The sequence below is a fragment of the Tursiops truncatus genome, chromosome 9 (genome assembly GCF_011762595.2).
Source record: "Tursiops truncatus isolate mTurTru1 chromosome 9, mTurTru1.mat.Y, whole genome shotgun sequence".
In the NCBI taxonomy this organism is placed as follows: Eukaryota; Metazoa; Chordata; class Mammalia; order Artiodactyla; family Delphinidae; genus Tursiops; species Tursiops truncatus.
In genome coordinates, this window is record NC_047042.1 from 84009508 (window position 1) to 84033962 (window position 24455).

The following is a 24455-nucleotide window of genomic DNA, read 5'->3' on the forward strand; positions in this document are numbered from 1 at the left end:
AGGTGAAATGTCATAGTATCTGTAACTTATATTCAAGTGGTTAAGCAAAATAATACAAATGTATACACCACATTTGATTCAAAAACATGAATACACAGAACATGAGGCAAGTGTGGCAAAATGTTAACAACTGATTAATCTAGAAGAAGAGTAAACAGGTGGTCATAGTACTGTTTTCCTAAAGGTTTGACATCTTCAAAATAAAAAGGGAGTAAAAAGGCTCTGGTACTCCCATAGGGTCCCCTCATTTGCTACCTTAAAACATAAAATTGTCATTTCCCAACTCCCAGGCCTATGTCCTAACCTAACCCAATCTCATCCCTCGTACTCTCTTCCAAAAGAAAATTAAAACAAGTTCTTTAGCTATTCTTAACTCAAACTGCTCAAATGTCATGGCTCCTTGGGGTCTTCCCCTACTGCTTGAGTCCTTCTCCCTTCTCTCTCCTTGTCTAGCCACTCTTTGGGGCACTCAGACATTTACTGCATCTTTTCTGGGCCTAAGCATTGGGAACCCAGCGAGAGAGTAAATACCTAGAGGATGAAGCTCTGGATGAATAATCCTTTTGTAATTCCCACAGCACCCAGCTCAAAAAGTGTTTATTGAAAGAACAGGTTTCTCCAAACAAAGAAGGGCAAGGGAACCACGGCTAAGCAATGAGGGAAAGGTCTCAAAGCTCAGTCTTCTTAGAAAAGCTTCTCCAGTCTCCTCAGCTTTTTCTCCAATATGTCATGAAAACCCATCTCATCTTTCCTGTCCTTTCAGATTGCCACAACTGTCTACGCCGACACAACGACAGATTATCCTACTGAGAACGGAAAAACCTGTTCCGCAATCCCAAATAACGCAACTCTAGAAGTTAGAGTAGCCAGTTCTCTTACATTTTATTTATTTGACATTACTCTCTAACGCTGTAATAAACTGTCAACAATTTGGAGGAAAAAAAAAAGCACCTCTCAGTCATCTGTCTATGGAATATTCCTGCATGGTAATCTCCCACCAGTTTGAAACTAAGGGAGACCAGCCTCTGAATGTGTATTTACCTCAGTTAATCAAGGTGATGCCAGAGGCAGCTATCATGTTGACTAAGACAACAACCTGTGTCTAACAACAATACACTTTGGAAAAGTTGATAATCGGAAAACATACAAATGATACCTACTAAAAAATAGGAGTGCTTCTTCTTGAAATAAGACAAATTGAAATTGCACAAATTGAAATTTTACAAATGTAAAATAGGAAGATTCTAAGTCTATTTCGTTTTTCTCACCTGAGTACAAGTCACAGACCTGCAAGAGATCTTTAAGTTCAACCCTCCAAAAAAACGAGATCCAGAGAGGTTAAACACCCAGTCCAACACCCCATCACTAGCAAATGAAAGTCAAGCTAGGTTTAGAACTCATATACTCTTCCCAGGCTTCTCTGTCCATTTTACGTCTAAATTTCATAAATTTAACTTTCTGTCCAAAAAAAACAGAGTGGATAGGGAAGTGGAAGGCCTAACTGTGGTCAGCGATGCCACTAACCAGGTGTGTAAAATTAAGTAAACCGTCTCATCTACAGAATAAGAAGACTAAATGAAATTAGCTCTGAAGCCCCCACAGAGCTAGAATATACTCTGATCCTTGACAGTGGCATAAGTAATAGTTGTGTATTTAACACAAATCTGATGCAGTCACATTTTTTTATACCAAACTTAGTTACAGCTTAAGCAATTTAAAAACATTATTGTAACCCAAACCACATCTTTGTTTACCAAAAATTTCAAAAATACAAAGAATCCTGAAATTCATTATCTATATGATTACTATTACCTGAATTTTGGCAGCATGTCCTTTAGCACAAAATTTAAACTTCAAGCTAAAACCTATTTGAATGCCTATTTAAATATCCTAAAGAGTTTGGGAAGTCATACATTTCACATGTATTTTCCATTCAGCATGGCATCCGCTGTATAAACATACTCAAATCTTTAGAAAGTCTGCACCAGCATCTTGTCATAGTAAAACCTGTCTTTGGCTCTGAGCTGCCATTTAGTCAGGCTAAAAAAGTGCCTGTGGGAACTGTCAGCTGTTATTGGCTATTCATACGGTGAATGGGAAAGACAAAAGGGAAAGGAAGAAGAACAAAAGAAACAGAAAAGAACCCAAGAAGGGGGAAAAAAAAAAAGGAAGGAACTCAAGAGAGTAAAGAACATGGGAAGACAGAAAGAAAGGAGATAAACAAGGAGAGGAATGGCCCAAATGGCTTGTCAGTACCCCAAGGACACGGGGTGCCAGTAGCCACAAGCCTTCAGACAGACTGCAGACACCTTTAAGTGTTCTTGTTCGTTCGTTGCCTTTCGTTCAGTTCTGGACAGAAGGTCTGCCCAGAGAAGACGTTTACTTGCGCCTGCTCCTAGACTCCACGTCGAGGATTAGGATTCCAATGCATGAACAGTAACACAGAAGAAGCCATGATCCACAATACACTACACTGTTTACCAGGAATGTCCAGGACCTGACATGTTCTGATGAGTCATTTTTCCAGAGCTTGTATCTCAACTCTGAAAGACCACAATGATCCAAAAAGATGTTTTACCAAGTACTATGTGTATTTATACAAATGCAATTCAGTGCTTTCAACCGGTGCTGTCCAGAGACAACAACAAAATACAGTCCGAAGGAGGGCATTTCCAGTCATATCCTCTGGATGCCACTGCAGTCGTCCCTAAACCACACGGGCCCCTTCCTCAATCAAAGGGCTGGGACCTCGGACACAGAAGGAGCCTAGGATATCAGGCCACCATCATGCCCCCCACACACAAGAAAACGCAGCTATTATAAGGCATGGTTTCTTCTACGGATGATCACTTTACAAATCTTTTTAAAGCAAATCTGTTGTCGGAAATATTTGTTTTTTAGGATCTCAAATGATCTTCTATTACGAAAAATATGTATCTTCAAAATACTCTGCAGTTGACATGAAATGACTAAACAGATTATTGATTCACAAAGCTAACGAAGTCTTTGTTCCAAACTGCTAGTTAGGTAGTAACAAAGATATACACACGGCAAAGAACAAACTCCTCTGTTCCTTTTCAGAAGAATTAAATTAATAGCAGAAGGAATCTTAATTTTGAACGCTTTAAAAGTTGGAGCAAAGGAGGATTTTGGTATCTTTTTCCGTAAAAATAGGAGAAGCCTGCATAGTAACTTCAACAACTACAAGGCATAAAACAGACAACAGATTTCAAAGATGAAATCCAAAGAAAGGCTATGAATGGCATTTTATTTAAAAATACTTTTCACCTGTTGCTATCAAGTACCTGCGTTTTCAGGCAATAATCACTAAAGACTGAAGAGCCCTCACAAATTCTTTTGGGGCACAGCCTATAAAAAGTAGGTATTACACAGTTTTGAAAAGCTAAAAATTAGAAAAAGCTGAAGAAATATTAGTGACACTAAGGACAAAGCTAACAAAGTAAGTGTTCCTAGCATAGCTAACAATGATTAATCTCTCTGGAAACACAGAGAAACAAAAACAGATAATTGTAGGTTTTTAGAAAATGGACAATATGTGCAATGAATGCATGATACATCAGTATAAAAGCAGAAAGCAAAACAGTTGTCAATGGCCTTGACAATGAGCAGATAAGTGTGGTTGTGAACATTATGAAAAGATTCAGTACTAACAAAAATTCCCCTGCAAATAGGAAACAAGCACTCAAGGTCACAGACCACGTACAATTTTGCAAGAGAAAGACCTGGGGTAGCATTTTTTTATGAGCTGTACAAGAATTAACAGAAGTATTAAGCAGGTTCCCAGAAACTCCCCTAGTGGTCTAGATATCGCCCAGTGCCTCTATCATGGAGATGAAAAGAAGCAGAAGAATATTCCAAATTGGGGGTCAACAACCCTTCCAAACTGGAGTGTTCAGGTTCAATTAATTTCCAGGTGTTCTGATGTAGATAGTACAAGTATGGAGAAGGGTGCCCTTGAGACCCATCCCTAACTTCAAGGAGTCCCTGATCTCCTGATCCTGGGACTCAGAAGCAACGCCCCTACACTGAGGCCAGTCTTGATTAACATGGATCTTTCAAAAAGCTAAAGTACTCCTGTGAGGGTTTACCATCCCACTACAATGGGAAAAAACTCAATCACAGTACTTTAGGGCCAGAACACCTTACTCCACATTCTACCAAGCCCTCATTTTACAGACAAGCAGCCTGTGGCACAGACTTGGACACTCTCCCAAGTTCTGTAGCGAGTGGGAACTAGACCCTAGTGGAAAGAATATAGAGCCCCTAGCACAGCATCCAAAGAGGCAGGTACACACTAATTATTATTAGAGATAGTAACATTATTCTAACCTCAATACCCTTTCCACCAAACTAAATAAGATCAGCCACAGCACAGACCTAGAAGGAAAAGGAAGAAGCACGTAGAGGTAGGGCCATAAAGGACATCCATGGGTGACTCTGGTCAACTAGAGACCAGGTACCTGGCTGTCAGAGAAACAGTAATGTCAGAAGCTGGAAGACAGGAACCTCAAGAGATGTGGGAAGACAAAGACAGATGTTGCCAAGTGCTAGTGTGTTGTGTCTTAACTCCCTAAAGCACAGGAAGTTTTTCAAAGGTACTGGGGGTGGGGATGCGGGTGGAGAACCAACGAAGAGAGATGGAGGGTGGGGATTACACAGCTGCACCTCCCTCCCTCTGGCTGCTCAGTGAAAACGGGCCCATGGGCCTTCCCCAGCACTCTTGTCATGTAGACCGCCAATCCCAGCCTCAAACTGCCAAGTCTAAAGAATCCAAAACTGCTTCACAGATTTAGTTACGAAGATTATACCACAGATATTCCAGTCAAGAAATGACTGCAGATCTAAATAACAAATCACATGCAGTTCTTTTCAAAGAAATCAGCAGTAGATCAAAATCTAAGGCTGCATCCATGAAATATAGTTTAAAATCAATTATATGGATGCTAAATCAACTCTAAGATTTAATATGCAACCATTTTATAAAAGAAGTCAGAAAATAAAGAATTTCAAGAAAAAATTAAACTGCTAGGCGTGCAAAGCAGGGAGATTTCGTGGCCTCAGCCCAGCTTTGTGGCCTGTGCTACACAAATGATGTTTCCTAATCCATAAAAACACATCCATAATAAGCACCACGTGTGCCTTCCAGGAATTTGATTTAAACTAGTTAACGACCATAAAGCAATCTAAAAATGTAAGCACTGCGTGAATTCTGGGCATAACTTTGCAAAGGCATTTGATTTAAGTCAAGTAATAGCATCTGGTGATAATTTGAAGGATTCACCGGAAATGAAAAGGAAAACTCATTAATTTATTTTCTAACAAAAGAAACCTGTGCTATTACCTAGCCTTGACATACCCACAAAAAGGTTTAGAACATTTAATACTTAAAACCTTTCATTGTCATCCTCCCATTCCTTACTCCTTACCCATTTCTTCTTTTTTATTTCCTTGCTCTCAGATAAGATTATATTTTCCTCCAAATCTTACTCTTTCTTCTCCAATAAATTCACTCATATTAAAATGTACTGTCAAACCTCACTTCCAGTCACTTCAGCCTTGAATCATTCTGACTCTGGGAGTCTAGTTTAATCTGGAATGCTTCCAGAGCACCACCTGTTAGAATGCCTTGGCATCTCCATGAAGCCCTCCCTGAAGTCCTCCCCGTCAATCCTCCCCTTCTTCCCCCTCCACCCTGACCCCAGCCTAGCAAAATAAACATATACTCTGGGTGAGAACAGTGTGCTTGCTCTGCAAGGGCTGCTTTAAGACATCTCTTGGCATCTCCACTGCCTTCCTACCAGACTCCAGCCCCAGAGCCCCTTCACTGAGAAACTGCAAAGCCTCCACTCTTCCCCAAAGTCCTCAAAATAGGGAAGGGCCGTGCCCTGGCTTACTCTTTATCTCCTGATGCGTATCTCATTCCTGCAACCAGGAGTCTTCTACGAGGCAGTTATCTTCAGAGGACAATGCCCAGGTTAATGCTATCAGAACCCACTATGGACCCACAGACTAGCTTTAACTAGGAAAAGAACTGCATCTCATAAAAACCATTTATTTAGTAAGTTCACAATTATCTAATGTGATAGATCATACTCCATAGCTGTATATTAAGAGGCACTTGGTTAGATTTGATACCTAAACATTTAGGTTTAGGAAGCAGCAAATAGTTTTGTCATTTAATAACATCAGTAATATTTCAATACGTTTTAACTGGAGGCTTCCACTATTGGGTAAGAATCCCAATGTGAGTTTTAACAGACGCAGAGTTTTTGCAAAATATATGAGATTCTGAAGAAACTCTCAAAATAAAATTAATTTAATCCATTTTAAACTTTTAAACCTCAGTTCGCCATACAGCAATCTTTAAATGAAATAATTTTGCAGAAGTCCAAGGGTAGGTGCTACAACTTGAAAAGGTAGAAAAAACAGGCATAGAATCATAGAACTTTAGAAGAGATGATCAAATCCTACACCCTGACCAGCAACATCAGCCTCACCTGGGAACTTGTAAGAAACGCAGGTCATTAGGCCCACCCTAGACCTACTGAGTCAGAAACTCTGGGGTGGGTTCCAGCAATCTCGGTTTTATCAAGCCCTCCGTGATTCTACACACACTGAAGTTTGAGAACCACTGACCCAATCCCGCCACCCCACTGATGAGAAAGAAATGAAGCCAGCAACTTCCTTCAATTCTTATACCAAAGTTAGTGGCCGAGATCACTTAAAGACAGTTCTCAATAAAACTTCAAAACGATTCTTAAACTATACACCTAAATCCAAGTAGCCACACAGGATCTTCTAGGCTGACTACATCTTGATCTACCACAAGCAGGAATTCTTATAGCACTGCTAAATACTTAGACAGGCAGATATAGATTTTTTTTGTCACGAGTAATTCACATTTAATACTTAAAAAGAGGCTTCACATTATTGGCCTCTCCACAAAAGTAACAACTCAAATCTCACAGGCTTTCTTATTTGTTCGTTTGGTTGGGTGGGCTAACTTTTGCTGCTGACAGCAGTGGTGGGTTTTGTTTTGTTATGGTTGTGTTTGGTTCCGTTTTGAGGGCAACAGTAGGAATTTATGGGACACATGGTTGATAGTCTGTTTTTGGTTTGGGGGCTCCCCACTACCACCACCAAAGAGGTTCACACACCAAAGGCGTTTGAAAGCAGTCATAACGGATTAAGAGGCCAGAAACTGCTAAAAGATCCCCCTCAAAAAACTTTACATTTTATTTTGGAATGTATCATATGATTTTTTTTAGACAACAGATTTATATTTTCAATTATGTTTTACTTACCCTAGTTTAAAATTAGTTTTCATATGTGCAACACATAGTGGCAGAATGATAGGAACCTAGCCTGTGTCCCAGGAATGATGAGAGGCCTATAATCCAGCCACACATAACCCCATAAGCTAGGTAAGTATGACGCACAGCACTGAGAGGAGAGTCTGTATCATCTTCTACAAGTACCAGGCCACATATGGGGCTGCGTCATCAACCCACCAATATAGCATCTACCACGTGAAATGAAATCTACAATTTTCCGCTTAGGGCTCTCGCTCTAAACAGATGTTTGATGTATCTCATACCTTTTTATATAAATATTTCGAAGTCTGGTAGTGGTTATCTGAACAACTAAACATCTGTTTCTATTTACATTTTAAAATATCCTCTTCGAGACGTTTATCACTTGGGTGTTAGGATTACCACAGACGGAGATTTAGAGGTTTAAAGGTTTCCATTCCTGTTTCTCATATAGAAGCTGTTTTCTCAATGTCATGCCATACAAGAGCTATTTTCAGTCCTCTTTTCAGACTCTATTAACATATGTAATTACCTTCGATTTCACAAACCAACTAACATGGCTCAGCGCATGACTATTTCTTTGAGGAAGAATCACAGACAAGCGCACAAAGCAACAGAAACAACTACTTTGATTTGATTTACACTTCCAACCCCCTCTGTGTGACCTGAGCACCAAATCTTCTTGTGACTTCATTTTTCTCTGTCATTAATTAGGGGTAACAATTCCTGCTATATATATACTTACAGAAGAGGAATCAAAGTCACTGAGTTAAGGAGAGTGCCCCTGGAGAGACTGCATTCATTCCGCGGAAGAACTGTAAATTACAGTGTAGTTATTGACTCTAGGCCTCCTCTTCAGCTCCACAACACACCCTCTGAGGCTGAATTAGAGGGGTTAAATTATTTGAACGTACCTTCATTTAACAAATATTTCTGAGCACTTGCTATGTGTCAGGTACTATACAAGGACATTGGAAATATATGGCCAGCAAGACAAACGTAGCGCCTGCTCTTCAAAAAACATCTTAGGGAAGTGTTAGGTTTTTTTTTTTAGGGAAGTGTTGATTAAGCTCACGGGACTTCCAATCCGTTTATACACCAAGGGCTCAATTCCATTTGATTTTTCAAATAATTACTCAAAATCATAATGACTCATAATCACTCCACTCTGCTCCTAAAAATGGGAGACCACATGAACCACATGAAAAGCCCACAGAACACAGAAACCTGCTACAATATGAAGGCCTTACAAAGGTCAAAAATATCACCCTGGAAACACCTTATAATCTATGAACGGGAAGCATGTTGCTATGCCCTACAAAATGAATTAAAATTTTTCTTTTAAAGGCAGAACACTGTAAGCTAATGTTTACCTATCAAACACTAGACTTAAAGCTAAGCAAATCCTCTATAACTGTGCTGTCCAGTGCAGTAGCCACCCGCCACTTGTCGCTGTTTGCATTTAAATCAATGAGAAGTTCAGTTCCTATGGCACACTAGCCACATTTAAAGTGGCTCACTAGCCTCAAATGCTTAGTGGCTACCACTTATAAGTCATTATAAATATATCATTGTAAGTCCTTTCTATCATCCCAGAAGTTCTGTGGGACAGTGCTGTTCTACAAATACCTCTGCAATACTAAATCTGAAAATTACGGTGTAATAAAATGTGATGATGCATCCGTGTTCTGCTACTACACATAAAAAGCATGTTCATCGGTAATATAGTGCCACTTCTTTCTTCCTAAATAAGTTGAAAAATGATAATGTTGAACATCTCTCCCAGTGTACATGAGTAAACAACTGGCGAATTGAGAATAAAATTAGGAAACAAGTGAAAACCTGATTACATTTAGCCCCTTCCTTCCTATTCCTTTTACTAGAATGTGTTGGTGGTACTCTGAATTCTCTGTGCAAGGACGTGTGCTTTTAGCCTAGTAGCTAGCAGACGTGAGGACAGTTAAGAATGAAGATGGGTGATCAACCCAAATAATGCAACTCAAATTCAATTTAGACTGACGCAACAAACTTGAGTGCCTACTGTGTGCCAGTGATACACAAATAAACAATCACCATTTCAACCTTTTATGAAGTCAATTTAGTAGAGGTGTCCAACGTATAAATAAAAACAATATATGCTGTGAAAAGTGCACTGAGACAAGTACGTGCAAGGCATAAAGGTGACACAGGAGGATATTTTTAAATGTCTTTCGAGGAGAAATCAGGGGAAAATTTCTAAGGGAGGCACCCTAGGAGCAGAAGACAAAGCTGTGCAAAGGAACCACAAGTGGTTTGGCAATGCTGGATTAAAGTATCTTTGGTGGTCAACAGGGATGGAGACGACAACTGAGGGAAGGAGATGGGGTTAGAGAGCTATTTCCATGCCAGAACGTGACCACTCGCAGTTATGTCAAGCTTGCCCTGGTGGGTCTATAAGCTTTCCTCACCAAAACTGCAAGTAACATGAAAACCAATCTCAAAAACTTGATAGGTAATTTGCCTATGTCTGCCATACAGCTAACAATATTAGACAGCAATCATTAGTAGGAATAAAGACATGTCTCTTTGTTACACAGTACCATTTAATAATACGTATCGGTCACAAAAACATTGTAATTGGAACTCTTTGTTTTCAGGGAAAAACCTCTGTTGCCTGTTTTATTTGGAATATCCTTAGAGTATATATCAATGAACACATTTTCAAAACAGATGGATTACCCCCGCATCTAAATATTCCCAATAAGAGTTTATCTGACAGAGAAGCAAATGAAATAAATAAAAGAAGGAGGATGGAGAAGCAACACTTCTGTACTCCAGACCAGAGTAGTTGCTTTTTCCTCCCAAATTTTCATAGCAAAACTTCTGCTACTCTGTATACTGCCTTGCACTTTCTGCTACAACCAGCCTATGACCAACACAATTATATCATGTCCAGCAACCTAAAGGACTTCTGTGGCTGCTCGTGTAAATCCTTGGAAATTATCTGCATCTTCTGGACACTCCCCTTCACTTTACACGTATGTTCAAGTCTCAAAACAAAACCAAAAACTTCCACAGAATCAGTTCTCTTCAAATTACTGGGATCCTCTCTCCTCTCTTCACAATAAACTTCTAGAAAATGTTAGCAGCCTAGAGGCCTTAACGAATTTACCAAGCGATTCTCCTCCCTTTGGTACAAACAAGACTTTGCAGATAAAAATACATATACAAGTATATGTAGATAAACTGGCTGGTCCTTAGGCAAACACAAAATATTCCTATTCGCACGAACACGTGGCCCTTAGGTAAAGGGAGATTTCCAGTGCAGCATATATAATGATTGAAAGAATGGGTTCTGGAGTCAGCCTCCCTGGGTACTAGTTATGGGTTATCACTGACCAACTCTTACTTAACCTCCTGAGCTTCCATTTCGCCAACTGTAAAACAGGTTACAATGTTTCATCAAGTATGTCCCCACACATCGGCACAGAGTTAGCCTATCTAGTGACAGATCAATACGTTAGCTATTTCATCCCTAAAGACGGATGGTTTGGCAGCTATCTATTCCATCCAGCAAGCTAGTTACCTCTGTAAGTTCTCATCCCTCACCGTGCATCAAAAATACTTAGGGAGATTTTTTTTTTTCAATACACTATGTTTAGGACCTATTTGGATTTGGTTTCGATTGGGCCGGGAATCGGAGTTCTTTCTAAAGCGCTCCGGTTGCTTATAACGTGCAGCCTGGATTGAGAACCACATAGAGGTCTCTGTATGCCCACCGATACACACACCGACACACTGTTCGATATCTAACTGAATCAGCGCAGGCCCGCCCCCCAGCCCGAACGGACCAGGATCGCCTAGATGCTGTGACGACGAACTTAAAGGGCGGTGGGACTTACACCCACGTCCGCATACTGCTCACCGAGGATCAACTCCCACAAACTCCACCAGATGCGGCCTTGACACTCGGCGCGGTCCGGATCTGTCTGGGGCACACGCCCCCTCGCCCCTTTGGCGACGGCCCCCCGCGGGCTGCCGGCCCTCCAGACGCGTGCGTCACCACGCCCTCGCCTCCCGCGCCCCAGCCCCCTCCCGCCCACGGCACGTGACTCGACACGCGCCAGCTGCACGCGGGCTCCATCAAAACAAAAACAGAGAGGGCTCGCCGGCCGGGCAGCGGGGGCGCGCGGGGAGCGGGCGCGCCCCCGCCGCCACTGCCCGGCGCCGCGACCGCGCCTCCGCCGCCCCCGGCGCCGCCGGCCGCGCGCCCCGGCCGGCCGGGGGCGGGAGGGCAGAGGGCGCCACCCTGTTTACAGCCGTCGCTCCGGGCCCGGGACCCCGCCCGGAAACGGTCTCCCGGGAAAAGGCCCTGGCGTGCGCACCCACCCGCGGACAGGGCGCCGGCCCTGCGTGGGAGGCTCCGGCCGCGGCTCGGAATAAAACCGTCGCCACGGCGCTGGGGTCGGGCCCGTGCGAGTCTCCGCTCCTCCTCGGCCTGCCGCCCACGGCTGCTTCGTGTCAGCCCCGGTCACGACTCTGCTACGCACTTCACCCCCATCTCTCAGCTCCGCCGCTTCCGCAGACCCTCCTCACGTGGCCGCCTCCTCCAGCCCCGGCACTCCCCCACGACTGGGCTGCGGACCCTGGCGCACTTCGGGACCCCGAGCTGCTCCCACCCCGAGGGACATCACCCCTCTCGGACCCCCCCAACCCACATCTTCCGCCCCGGGGGCGGGGGTAGCCACAAGCTGTCAGAAGCCTAGTTTTACACATGACGAAGCTCACCCCTCACCCTTATACATCTCCACTCACCCTTCAGCCTAGCTTCGAGCTGAATCAGATATTTAAAACGGGGTGGAGGGTGGTCTTGATTTTTCTCCCTAGTCGGAAAAAAAAAAAAGACGCAGCTCTGACCATCCACTCGCTTTAAGACTCCCCACGTCTTCCCACCAAATGCAAGACTTGTAGAATACAAATGCCCACCACACACCTGCTACGCCACTCGCTCTCTGGAAACCTGGAGACCCACCCAGCCCGCCTTCTGGAACCTGCGCCGGGGGGGCGGGGGTGTGTTGGAAGCGACGCCGTCCAGTTCCCTAAAGTAAGAAGGAGTGAGAGGGGAATCAGGCACCCCGGCCCCGCCCGGGAGAGTGGTCCTCCGGTCCCCCAGCTCCAGAGCACAGCACTGCATCCTCCGTCCCTCTCGGCGGAACGAGGGAGGTGGCCAAAGGCCTGGGTGCCAGGGGCTGTTTTTGCCTTTAGAACCCAGACACCGCGTCCTCTACGAGCACTCCCCCCCACCCCGCCCCCCGCCGCCGCCGCCTTATTTCTGGTCGACAGCAAAGGTAGGGTAGGTGGGAGAAAGGAGCGAGTGCTCTCGAGGTTCGGGATGTTAGTCTCCGCGGAGTGAAGAGGTGGGATCTCGAAATGGAAACAGTCTCCCCCCTCCCTCCCCTCCTCCTCCTCTTCTGTTTACCTCAAGTTTGAATTTTATCTGCGCAACATTAGCTGGAATGCGGACATTGAAAAAAAAAAAAAAAAACCACACACACACTCTCTCAAACCGGCAGCAGCTCCGGAGGAGCCATGTGGCATCAAGCCACCTCAAAGGGGAAAAAAGTGCTCTTAGCAACACAAACATGGCGAAATCGCCTCGGCATTCCCGGATAACGCCACAACCCCTACCTTCCCTCGCGCGGCTCGCCAACATCCCGGCCGGGACCTGCGGCCCCTTCCGGGGAGAGGCGAGGGACCCCGGGGAGTCCCAGGGTGGGACCGCCGGGCGTGCGAAAGAGGAAATAACAGAGTCCACAGTGGAAATGTTTCTGCTGGACCATCGAACCCTCCGCCTCGCCAGCAGCGAGAGGATGCCTCGTTCACCTCGAGAGGTCCAAACGGAGAACAAAATTCCCATACCAAAGTCCTCCTGGGCCGGCTTTCCCCACCCTCCAGAACTTACCTTGGGGCTGAACACACGCTGCTGCTTAAATCCCTTTCTCTTTCCTTCCTCCGGAGCGAGACGCAAGGGGGGAAATGATGCGCATGTATATTTGTAGAACATATTCTTCTAGAATGCCCCTTTGATCATCACGAGGAGCGATGGAGGCTCCGGAGACAGGTGCAGTGCTGGCCGAGGCTGCCGGCTAAAAGTTGTTCTCTTTGCGGTGGGCAGCAGGGTCCCCGGGCCGGGGCTGGGGACCGGGTCTCCCTTCCCCCCCGGCGTCGCCCACTTCCCGCGGGCTGCTGCTGCGTGCAGCTCGGCTGCAGGGGAGGTGGCGTAGTTTCTCTTCCTCCCACCTCTTCTCACTCACTTGTTTTTGTAGCCGTGGGCTCCCCTAATGCTTTCCTCTCCACAATGTTGTTTCATTATATCATGTCCATCATGTGACACCGGAGAGGCCTCTCTATGGAAACTTAAAGGGCCTCCCACGTGACTGCAGCAGCAACAACAGCAGCGGCAGGACTGGCGGCAGCGGCCGCAGCGTTTGTACCACCACCCACCGAGAGCCCCTCGCAGCATCCCGGAGGGGCTTCTGGCGCTGCAGAAGCCCAGATGAGTGAGCCACAGCATCCGGGAGCTGTGGCGTCTGTGCGTGCGTGTAGCCTTTTCTCATTACATAGGAAACCGAACAGAAGGAGCGTCCTTAAATCCTTTCCTACAGTCACAAAACCCACGCTCTGTTAAAATTACATTTCGTGGCTCCTACTTTATTTTCCCCAAGAGCAATGAGTTTTGTATCAGGTCCGATTACATTTTACCAAGGGAAAAAGAAAAACTGGATTTGTCCCTCTGCGAGTTCAGCCTGCTGTTGAGTAGATCAGAAATGACAAAATAATAACAGAAATAGAATCAGGCATTTGATACATAATTACCATCACACCAGCTTTAAAGCTTTTCTGGAATTACATTCCTCCGGTAACTGTGTTGATGATGCTTGCAGGAGGCAAATGCAATGCAGTTTTTCTCTTCCGCAGCTATATTAGGGCTTTGTTGCTGACAACAGTAAAAACTTGTTTGTGTCAGGAAGTGAGGTACGACGATATGACCTGGAAGGTACAGACAAAACCACAGTGGCAGTTTTTGCATTACTTTTCTGACCACATTCTTTAAAATGGTGAGAAGCAGCTGATCTGCTGTAAAATGCGTAGTGTGTGTTTGGTGGGAAATCAAATAATCAGAAAAACACATTTTCCCCTTAATCATTGCGGACATGCTAGACACTAGAAATTACATATAGATTTACATATACATGCATATGTGTGTGTAGAGAAAAAGGAAAGTGTATGCCTTTTTATGACATTTTGAACCAATGATTTTGTCATCATTTCTAGCATTTAACTGAAGCATTTAACAAAAACTTTGAAAGACTTAAGTCCAGTGATGTGGAAACTGTAATATCAGCTTTGAGTGCCTCCAGTGTTATTGAATCACAACCCCCAATCCTAAATCTCTGCCTTAAAGATTGGGTGGACCATGAGATTTTATCCTGTAAATCTAAGCTAAACGGCTTTTTCTATGTTTTAGTTCATGCTTTTCCATTTGTAAGGAAAACTCCCTGTTGGTTTGGCAGAATTATGAAAAACTTTATAGGAAACTGAAGAATGGAACGGAAGATCATGCTTTCTTTTCGGCTTTGCCTTGACTGTATCTCTTTCCAGCTCATCAGTTTCCCTCATCAGCCATGATGCATGATCTCCACTACATCCTTTCTGATTCCTTAATATGTCCCCCAATATTTACCTTCCTATCTAAAGCCTAATTCTTCTATCCCTTTCCGCTTTTCTGCCTTTGCCTCCCAATTCAGCCCTGTGCTGCCTGGATACTTAGCTCAAGCCTCCCCATATATTCCCTCCCAATCCTCCTTCCCCAGCAGGTCCCCTCCTCCCCTTCCCTGCTCGCTCTCCCTTCTCAGCAACTCTACCTCCTTACCTCTCTTTGACCTCCTTTATTCTCCTTCACAGTCTGGCCCTCGACTTCTCGGCCTCTTCTTCCCCTTCTTTACCTGCAATGTCCTGCCTCAACTGGGGTCTCCTTCACACCCTTCTCTCTGGTCCCATCCCTGAGAACGCCGAACCCCAGCTTCCCTCAAGGGCTTGGCCTGGTCGGTTTCAGCCTGATTTTGTTCCCTTGCCCCTGAGCTGGGAAAAGAGCGTGTGGCCCAAAGTGGGGGCAAGAATCCCCCTCGGCGGTGGCCCCAGGCTGGTTCCCTCTCCGCCCCTCCCGAGTCCGGGTTGCGGCGCTTCCTGGGCGGATGGTTGGGACTTGCTGCGGCAGCTGCGGTTCTGCTGTGTCATGCAAGAAGGAGGCGGCGGCGGCGGCGGCCGGAGCTGGAGGGGGAGGAGGGGAGGAACCTGATCTCTCCAGCAGCGAAGGGCTGGAGGCAAACACCGAGTTCCCCCAGAGCCGCCCGGGAGCAGGGAGGGTTCCGCTACCCCGGGGAGCCCTCCCCGCGGGGCAGATGGTAAGTGGGGCGGCGCAGGTGGTCGCCTTGGGAAGGGAGTGCGCAGGGGGTTTAGGTGGGGAGGCGGGGAGAACTAGGAATCACCCCAGCCAAACTGAAGGAGTCCAGTGTCCAGCTGAAAGGGACCCAGGCCACGATACGGATGACCCGCGGCAATAGTTACCGTTCGAATAACGCCCCGCAGTTGACCCAGGCTACACAGAGGAGTTGTGCATCCTGAACTAAAGACCGAGCTAGAGGCAATGATTCAGAGTTAGAAAACCATCATCCCATCAGCCGTGGCGCTTTAGGGTGCAGCTGGCTAGCAAAAGTCAACATACACCATATTCCTATAGCCTGGCTGAGCTTTACGGGTTGTCTTGTTTAACACTAGGAAAGGCTATGGAAACCTGCCCAACCTCACTTTAGCCACGAACATAATGCTCTTGGCCAGTGGCCTTGGACAAACAGCCTCTGGTGCAATTAAACAATCAATAGGAAAAATAGCTTCATTCCCTTCACCACCCTCCTTCCCCAAGCAGCTTCAACCAGGGTAATTTACTCCGCTTAAGGGAGAAAGAAAACTGCCTTACGTTCCCTCCGCCCACCCAGCCCCACCCCCGTCAGCCTCGGTCCTACCCAAACTGCCCACCCCACTATGCACTCCACTTTCAGACTGTGATTTATGTTGGTTAAGGGGACTGCCTTAAACTCTGAACAATTTCACCTCTGCACAATTTCACCTCTGCTGCTCTTTACCGGGAGGGGATTCAGAGATCTAGAACTGAAAGCAGTGAACAAGGGGACAGGCTGGGCATATAGGAACATTACTTCTTTTACCTGAATGCAATTCTCAGGACAACTTTTTAAAAAATTATTATTCTTTTCCATGTTGCTCCTGGAAATTTCAAAGCACTTTTTTTTTTTTTTCTTCTTCTTCTCTTTAATGTCAGTCATACATTAGCAGTAAGGGGTTGGCGGGATTAACTGAAAGGCTAATGACTGTCTCAAAAGCACATGCTGTTGCTAGGGAACTCGAGCTCATCCTGCTCTCTAATCACTAGCATGTTATGTGGAAATCAAACTTCTCAGGGTGTTATTAAAATGAATGGCATTTGGTTAAAGGCGTTCTCGCTTGTGTTGTAGCATCCTGGATTATTATCGATTGCCTCACACCCACATATCTTGTTTTCCTAATTTGATTTCTGTATGTGCGTCACTGCCAGGGACACGCAGACTAGACCAGTTAGGTTCACTTCCTGTTTCTCAGAACTGGTTTATATTTGGTCTCGTAGCTTTAGCTGGTAAAACATTATCAAACTGATCCTCTTGGAAAGAAATCTGTGCTTTCCGTGGAAACAAATTATCCCAATTAAATTCTAATTCCCATGGAAAACGTCATCATTTGAGGAATAAAGTAGACTGCCAGTTGCCATTTGAGAAAACCATTCTTGAAATGTAAAGCCTAGAAAAACCCATCATCTTTATTTCTCTTACCGAGAATCTTGATTCCTCAGCATTAGAACTAAAACAAACCCAATTTGAGAGGAGATTTAAGTATGATATTTATAAAATAAAGCTAAAAAAATACACATTGAAGCTGAGGAAATCATTTAGACTAAATAAGGCATAGAACTGAATAGAATCCAGGCCCCAGAAGCACAAATAAGCTTGGTTTAGCATTGGGGCACTCAGAGAACAGAGTGTGATTACAAGGCTACACTACAAATAGGAGCCCATTTCTTTGTACTAATTGTCTCTTTTACCAATTCTCTTATGTTCCTGGATAAGACAGCCTTGCTTATTTTTCAGTTCCTTCCTCTTTATAACAAGGATATCACAAAGGCAATATCATAAAGATAAGCACTATGTAAATAGTTAGATAGGTTCCGATGTAGATAATTTGTTTAGATGGAAAATAATAGGGTATCTATGGCATTGAGGAAAGATCGGCCAACTGAAAGTTAGGAAATTCTATAGACTGGATGACCTTGGGTAAGCTATTACAGGTCTTCTCGTGTCTGTTACCTCATGGAAGCTTAACAAAAGTGCTGGGCTAAAGGATCTCTAAGATTCCTTCCATTTACAAAACTCTGTGATTATATTGAACTCACTACATAAAAGTTTCAATTTTAGCTGAATTTTGCAATGTTAAATTTTCACACTGAAACTTTAATACCCATAGAGACCTTGGAGGAAATGATAATGGGAAATGGTTTGCTGTTGACACATCACTTTTTAGTGTCAGTTGCCAGACAAATAAAATCGACCCGACTCCCAATGTATTTACTCTCTGCTTGCTTTTCGGTGCTGTGGAAGTAACAGGATAAAAGGTAGAAAGGATATAAAAGTGTATTGAAAGATCTTTCAGTCATTTTAGATATAGTTAACCCAAAGTACTTTGATGAGCAAAACGGTGGAGTGATGAATAAGGGCTATTCAAGAAATACATGGTTAACTGAACCCTCATGGAGTTAGTAATCTATTTGCCTGTATTTTAATTAGTGATAGGCAAAAATGTAGCATGGATTCTTGAAATTTTCAGATTCAAGATGTTAAGAAGTAGGATAAAGAAATGTGAGATTTGAGCCAGAGAGAGAAGATCTGACTTTGAAACCCAACTCTTCCTCTTTATTTATTCATTATTGAGTGCTTGCTGTGTGTCAGGTACTGAGCAAGGCACTGGGAATACAAAGATGAATAAGACAGTCTGCTCTGAAGGATCTTGTAGTTTAATGAGGAGACAGAGGAGTACATAGTTGATCACACAACAGTGAGATGCTAGCAACAGGGGAGCTCATTGGAAAGGTACTTAACCTTGACTGGGCATAGTCAGGGTCCCTAACCATAGAAGATGAATTCAGAGAGGAGTTCTGAAGCATAAGTAGAATAATCCAGACAAGTGAGAAAGTTAAAGAGAAATGTAGTCCAGGCGAAGAAAGTCCTATATGTAAAGTCCTGGGGGTAAAAAAGTGGGCCCATAGAGTTGAAGGTGAAGGACAGTGCCCAGCAAGTAGTAGCTTCTGTCTTGTGTGAATGCATGGTGGAACCCAGAAGGCTCAGCAAGGTCTTGTATTATGAAAAGTCTTTTATGTCTTCCTAAGAAGTTTCAACTTATCCTAAGGCCAGTGGAGAACTACTGATGAATTTTAAGGAGCATAGTGAAGCAATCAAATGTCCATTTTATAAAGATCACTCCAGTTTGGAGAATTTATTAGTGTGCGCAACACTCTAGTTAGGAGGCTGTTTCAGCATTATGGGGAAAGAAATGATGGACGTCTAAACTAAGGCAACAAGAATGGAAATGGAGAGAGGAGAAGGATTCAAGAAATATTAGGGACACAGAACCAACTGAATTTTATTGTTGGTTATATCTGCAGAATTAAGGAATAGGAGGAGATTTATGGCTCAGGTAAATGGGAAGATGGTGTTACCATTCACTAGGTTGGGGACTTCAGGAGGAGATGTAGGTTGAGGAGGGAAGGTAATTAGTTTAATTTGAAACATGTTGAGTTTGAAGTGTCCATGGGATATCAAAATGAAGCTTTCTACTATACAAATGCACAGGGGAGTCTAGAGCTCAGGAGAGAGATTTATGCTGGAATCATCAGAGTGAGTGACAGTCCATGGAGGTAGATGGAATCCCCAAGAGAAAAGGTATAGAGTAAGAAGAGAAAAGGACCTACTCTGGAACCTTATGAAAATGCAAACATTTAAAAGGTGAGGAAACAAAGATACAGGAAAGAACATCCAGAGATGTAGGAGGACCAGGAACAAGTAGTTTCAGAGAAGCCAAGGAGGAATTGTCAATACTATTAAATGCTAGAGAAAGACCAAGAAAAATAGACTGAAATTCCTTGGTTTTAGCAGCAAGGTCAATGTTATGTTTAGCAAGAAGGAGATTATTGGGATAATGGGGATAGTAACTAGATTGCAGTGGATTGAGGAATGGATAGGAGTAGAGGAGGTATATAGAGGAAGTTCTTCTGGATAAGAAGGACTAAAGTCCAAGTAGGGAAGGAAAATGAAAGTATTGGGAAGAGAAAATCATGACCTGTGAGGTTAAGGATGCATAGGGGAAGAAAGAAATGATATAGTAATACAAAGTTCTGGATTCTTTTAGCCTTCTTCAAATTGAATGGCATCACCATCTACCATTTGCTCAAGCCAAAAAGCATGTAGATGTTCATGATTCTTCTCTTTTCCTCAGTTCTCATATCTACTCCATGAAGAATTTAGGTCAACTTTAACCTTCAAAACATTTCCACATTCTGTCTCTTTCTATCTCCAGTGCCATCACCCTAATACAAACATCATCTTCTGGTTCCCTGTAATAGATTCTAATTGGTTTTCCTGTTTCCACTTTTGCCTCCTTTCTCCACAGCACAGCTAGAGTGACATAAATCATAAAAAATAAATCAGATCATATTGCTCCCATCTTAGAATCCTTCCATGCCTTCTGATTGCACTTTGAATAAAGTCCAGACTCCTTTGCTGGCCAGAAAGCCTTATGTGGCATCCCAGACCACCTCTTTAAACTTGTCTCCCACCACTCTCCCCTGGCTCCAGTTGCAGTGGTCTTTTTTCTATTCCTGAAACACATTGGATTTGCTCTTGTTTTTAAAGGACTTACCCTAGATATTTCCTTTTCCTGGAATACTCTTTTGATTATTCTGATCTCTTTTGAAATGTCACCTCCTCAAAGAGGCCCTTCCTGCCCCGCCTGCTGAAAGTATCCTTCCTTGCCCCTTCCTACCAATCTTATATATATTTTTCATAGTAGTGAAACTTTATGACTGTTTTTTTTTATTGCTTATAAATGTGAACTCCTCTAAAATGTAAACCCCATGAGAATTCCTGGCACATGGTAGGCACTTAAAAATGTTCATTGGATGTTTGTAGAAAGCAAAAGAGAAGAGCAATTGATTTTTAGAAATCAGAGCTATCAAGGATCAGAGCCTGGTATGGCTGAAGAATGGCCAGTGATGATGGATTACTAGGCTTTCAAGGTTCCAAAAGTGGAAGAGTTATTAGCTGTGGGACCCTGGACATTCACATTCTCTAAGCTTTACTTTGTAGTTAATAATAATACATGCCTCACAGGGCTGTTAGGAAAATTAAATGAAATAATACAGGTATAGGTATAAGGCAGTCTTGTCAGTCTATTTTCAGGGAGTCTGGACTTCTGCAAATCGATTCATAACCTCTACATTGAGCTTTTCATGTGGGCTCCCCTATAATGGAGTTAACATTTGAGGATTACTTATTATTAGGGAAAATTTGACAAAATTGTGACTTTTTAAAATACTAGGATTCTGAAAGAATCTGGTAACTAGATTATTTAATAAGAAATCACAGCACTCCTACAAATCAATAAGAAAAACATCAAAAACTCTGGGAGATTGGGCAAAGGGTATGACAAATAGATAGCAGTTAAGGAAATACAAATGGGTCTTAAAAATATGCAAAAATACCCACCCTTTCTCATAACAAGAGATACGCAAATTACAACTGCAATGAGATATACTTTTTACATATCGGGTTGACACAAATCAGAAAGTTTACTTAGCATACTTGGTTTGCCAGGCTGGGGAGCAGGCACTTTTTTACATTGTCAATAGCCTGAAAATTGGTACAGCTTCTGAGGAGGGCAACCTGGCGGTATTTATCAAATTTCTAAATGTACAAAGCCTTTGACCTAGAAACTCCATTTTTCTATATTTATCCAATAGATGTACTCACCCATATTGAAGAATGACTCTTCTAGTATCATCACTGAAGCATTATTTGTGGTAGATAAAGACTGAAAACAACCTATGTGTCCATCAATAGAGAAATGGTTAAATAAATTATGGTACAGTTATACAAGTGAATGGTAGTCAGCTGCTAAATTTGTGAGGCAGTTCTAGGTGTTCTGATGTGAAAAGATCTTCATGATAAATTACTAAGTAAAAAAAAAGATTAAGATGAAGAATAACATGTGGATTTTGCTAGCATTGTGTTTCTTTCTAAAGACTATTTACATTTTTGGTGTTTTTGTTTGTTTTTTTTTTGTGGTACGCGGGCCGCTCACTGTTGTGGCCTCTCCCGTTGCAGAGCACAGGCTCCGGACGCGCAGGCTCAGCGGCCATGGCTCACGGACCTAGCCGCTGTGCGGCATGTGGGATCTTCCCAGACCAGGGCACGAACCCGTGTCCGCTGCATCGGCAGGAGGACTCTCAACCACTGTGCCACCAGGGAAGCCCACATTTTTGGTTTTTTGCCTGAAAAACATTAACTGTGAGAAGATAAAATAAAGCAGGGCAAGAATAGATGTGGAGAGACCAACTGGGAAGGTATTTCAGTGATTCATGTGAGAGATGATGGTTTCCTGGTCTAGGGTGGTAGCATGCTCAGGAAGAGAAATGATCAGAGTCAAGAGTTATTTTAAAGAACTTGACATTTCAATGGAAATGGTGAGTTATGGAGAAGGAGGTAATATCATGATTGACTTGAGATTTCTTCCAAGATCCGATGCATGAGCAGAGATGTCAATTACTGAGATGGAGAATCCTGGGATAGTATCAGAAACGCAGGGGAAGATCAGAAGTTCTGTCTCAGGGGAGATGCCTACTGCAGATCTGTGATATGGATTAGAAGCTCAGAAGAGTTGCTAGAACTGGATTTATAAATTTGGGAGAAGATTGCCTAAGGCGGGTAGATATAATCAAAAGAAAAGCAGGCCCACGACTAAACTCTGATCATTTAGAAATTGGATAGAAAAAAAAAAAAAAAGAGCTGGCAATGGAGACCGAGAATCAGAAACTAGAAAAATAAAACCAGGAGACTATGGAGCCAAAGGAACCAAGAGAGGAATATATTAAGGAGGATCAACTCATGTTAAATGCTTCCAAAAAGTCCCGGAAGATCGTTTCAACTTGTTTCTTTCATAAACCCTAAGCTCCTTGAAAGTTGGGATTATTTGATTTATTTTTGTATCCTCAGGGCTTGTACTGTGCCTCACACATATAATCAATGATCAGTACATTTGTGTTAAATTGGATAGAGAGACAAAGATACAGAGAGAGAGAGAGAGACAGAAAGAGATACAAAAAGACAACAGAATGTGTCTTTGTGTCTCGAAAAATAAGTAAGGCATACTCCCTTGAACTGTACTGCAAACCAAACCTGATCTTAGGAAAAGTAAGAAGTTCTACTCCCTTGCTTTTACTCCTGAGCTAACACATTGATTGAGTGCTCAAAATCCCACATTGCTGGGATGTTAAGAGCCTCCTGAAAACATTTTGATAAGTAATATTCACCAGTGTCTCGTCATTCTGAGTCATTTTTGTCTTTATTTAGGTCCTGGATGATGACAAAAAGAGCAATTTGCTTTTCCTCACCTATGTGACTCCATCATACCACCTTGAAGCAGTTGATGGAGTCTGGAGAATCCATTTCGGGGCCACTACAGTTCTGTAATACACTGTAACCACTGATAAGGATGCCCAGCCCCAGTTTCCTATCAAAGAGAAAGATGACTTTGGGCAGGAAGAGACATATCACCTCTTAGAGAAACCACCAGCTTCTCAGTCTGTTATTGTTTTTGCAGAAAGGTGCTACCGCTATCAGGAGAGAATATAGAGGATACCAAAGGAGGAGAGGGTTTGACTTTGTCCTGAGAACATGGAAACCTTCTACACAGCAAAAGAGATGTCATGACTTTTGAGTCCAGTGTCCTTTAGTTAGAAACCAAAATAATAGATGTCGTTTAAACAATATTTAAAATATTATGACATTCTGTATTATTTAGTTAGACCAGAGGCTAGCAAATTTTTCTGTAAAAGGAAATATTTTAGGCTTTGTGGGCCACACAGTCTCTGTCCCAACTACTCAGCTCTGCCATGGTAGTGCTAAGCAGCCATAGACAATAAGTAAACGAATGACCTTGGCTATGTTTCCAATTAAACTTTATTTATGGAAAATGAGATGTGCATTTCATATAATTTTCACATGTCATGAAGGATCATTCTTCTTTTGATCATTTTCAGCTACTTAACAATATGAAAACCATTTTTAGCTCACAGGCCAGGTGAAAACAGGGGTGGGCTGTATTTGGCCCACGGACACTAGTTTGGCAACCTCTGATTCAGACAAACAAGAAGATCATGTCGTGAGAAAGATTTTCAGATTCAGAGTTCTGGAGAAAATAATCTGTTTCATATATACCCTTTACTTTAACTTCTCAAATTTATTTGAACGTATAAACACATTTGCCTACATCTGACTTAGTTGGGAATAAAGTATGTCTCCTCAGTTCAGTATTCATTTAACACTTGGCCCCTTCTCATCCATGTAATGATTCAACGTGCATGAATGTAGTGTTTCTATAGAGCAAACTGAAGAATTCTTACCGCTTGACTATGTAAATACCCAAACCAAGAGAGGATATAGTCATTCTAATCACATTTTTTAACTGTATTAATTCATTCAGTAAGTACTTACTTTTTTTTAACATCTTTATTGGAGTATAATTGCTTTACAGTGTTGTGTTAGTTTCTGCTATATAACAAAGTGAATCACCTATATGCGTATGTATATCCCCATATGCCCTCCCTCTTATATCTTCCTCCCACCCTCCTTCTCCCACCACTCTAGGTGGTCGCAAAGCACGGAGCTGATCTCCCTGTGCTATGCGGCTGCTTCCCACTAGCTATCT

General features: G+C 43.1%; 1 long non-coding RNA gene across 1 annotated transcript in view; it reads right to left on the reverse strand.

The window, feature by feature from the left end:
* LOC109547904 (uncharacterized) overlaps positions 1 to 15616 on the reverse strand; it is a 212519-nt gene extending 196903 nt beyond the window's left edge. Inside the window, exons 1-4 of the long non-coding RNA XR_004528175.2 lie at positions 15247 to 15616; positions 13276 to 14363; positions 12307 to 12412; positions 12129 to 12196 (exon numbers count right to left, since the gene is read on the reverse strand). This is a non-coding gene — a long non-coding RNA (uncharacterized lncRNA). The remainder of the gene's footprint in view (positions 1 to 12128; positions 12197 to 12306; positions 12413 to 13275; positions 14364 to 15246) is intronic.
* Positions 15617 to 24455: the final 8839 nt, after the last annotated feature.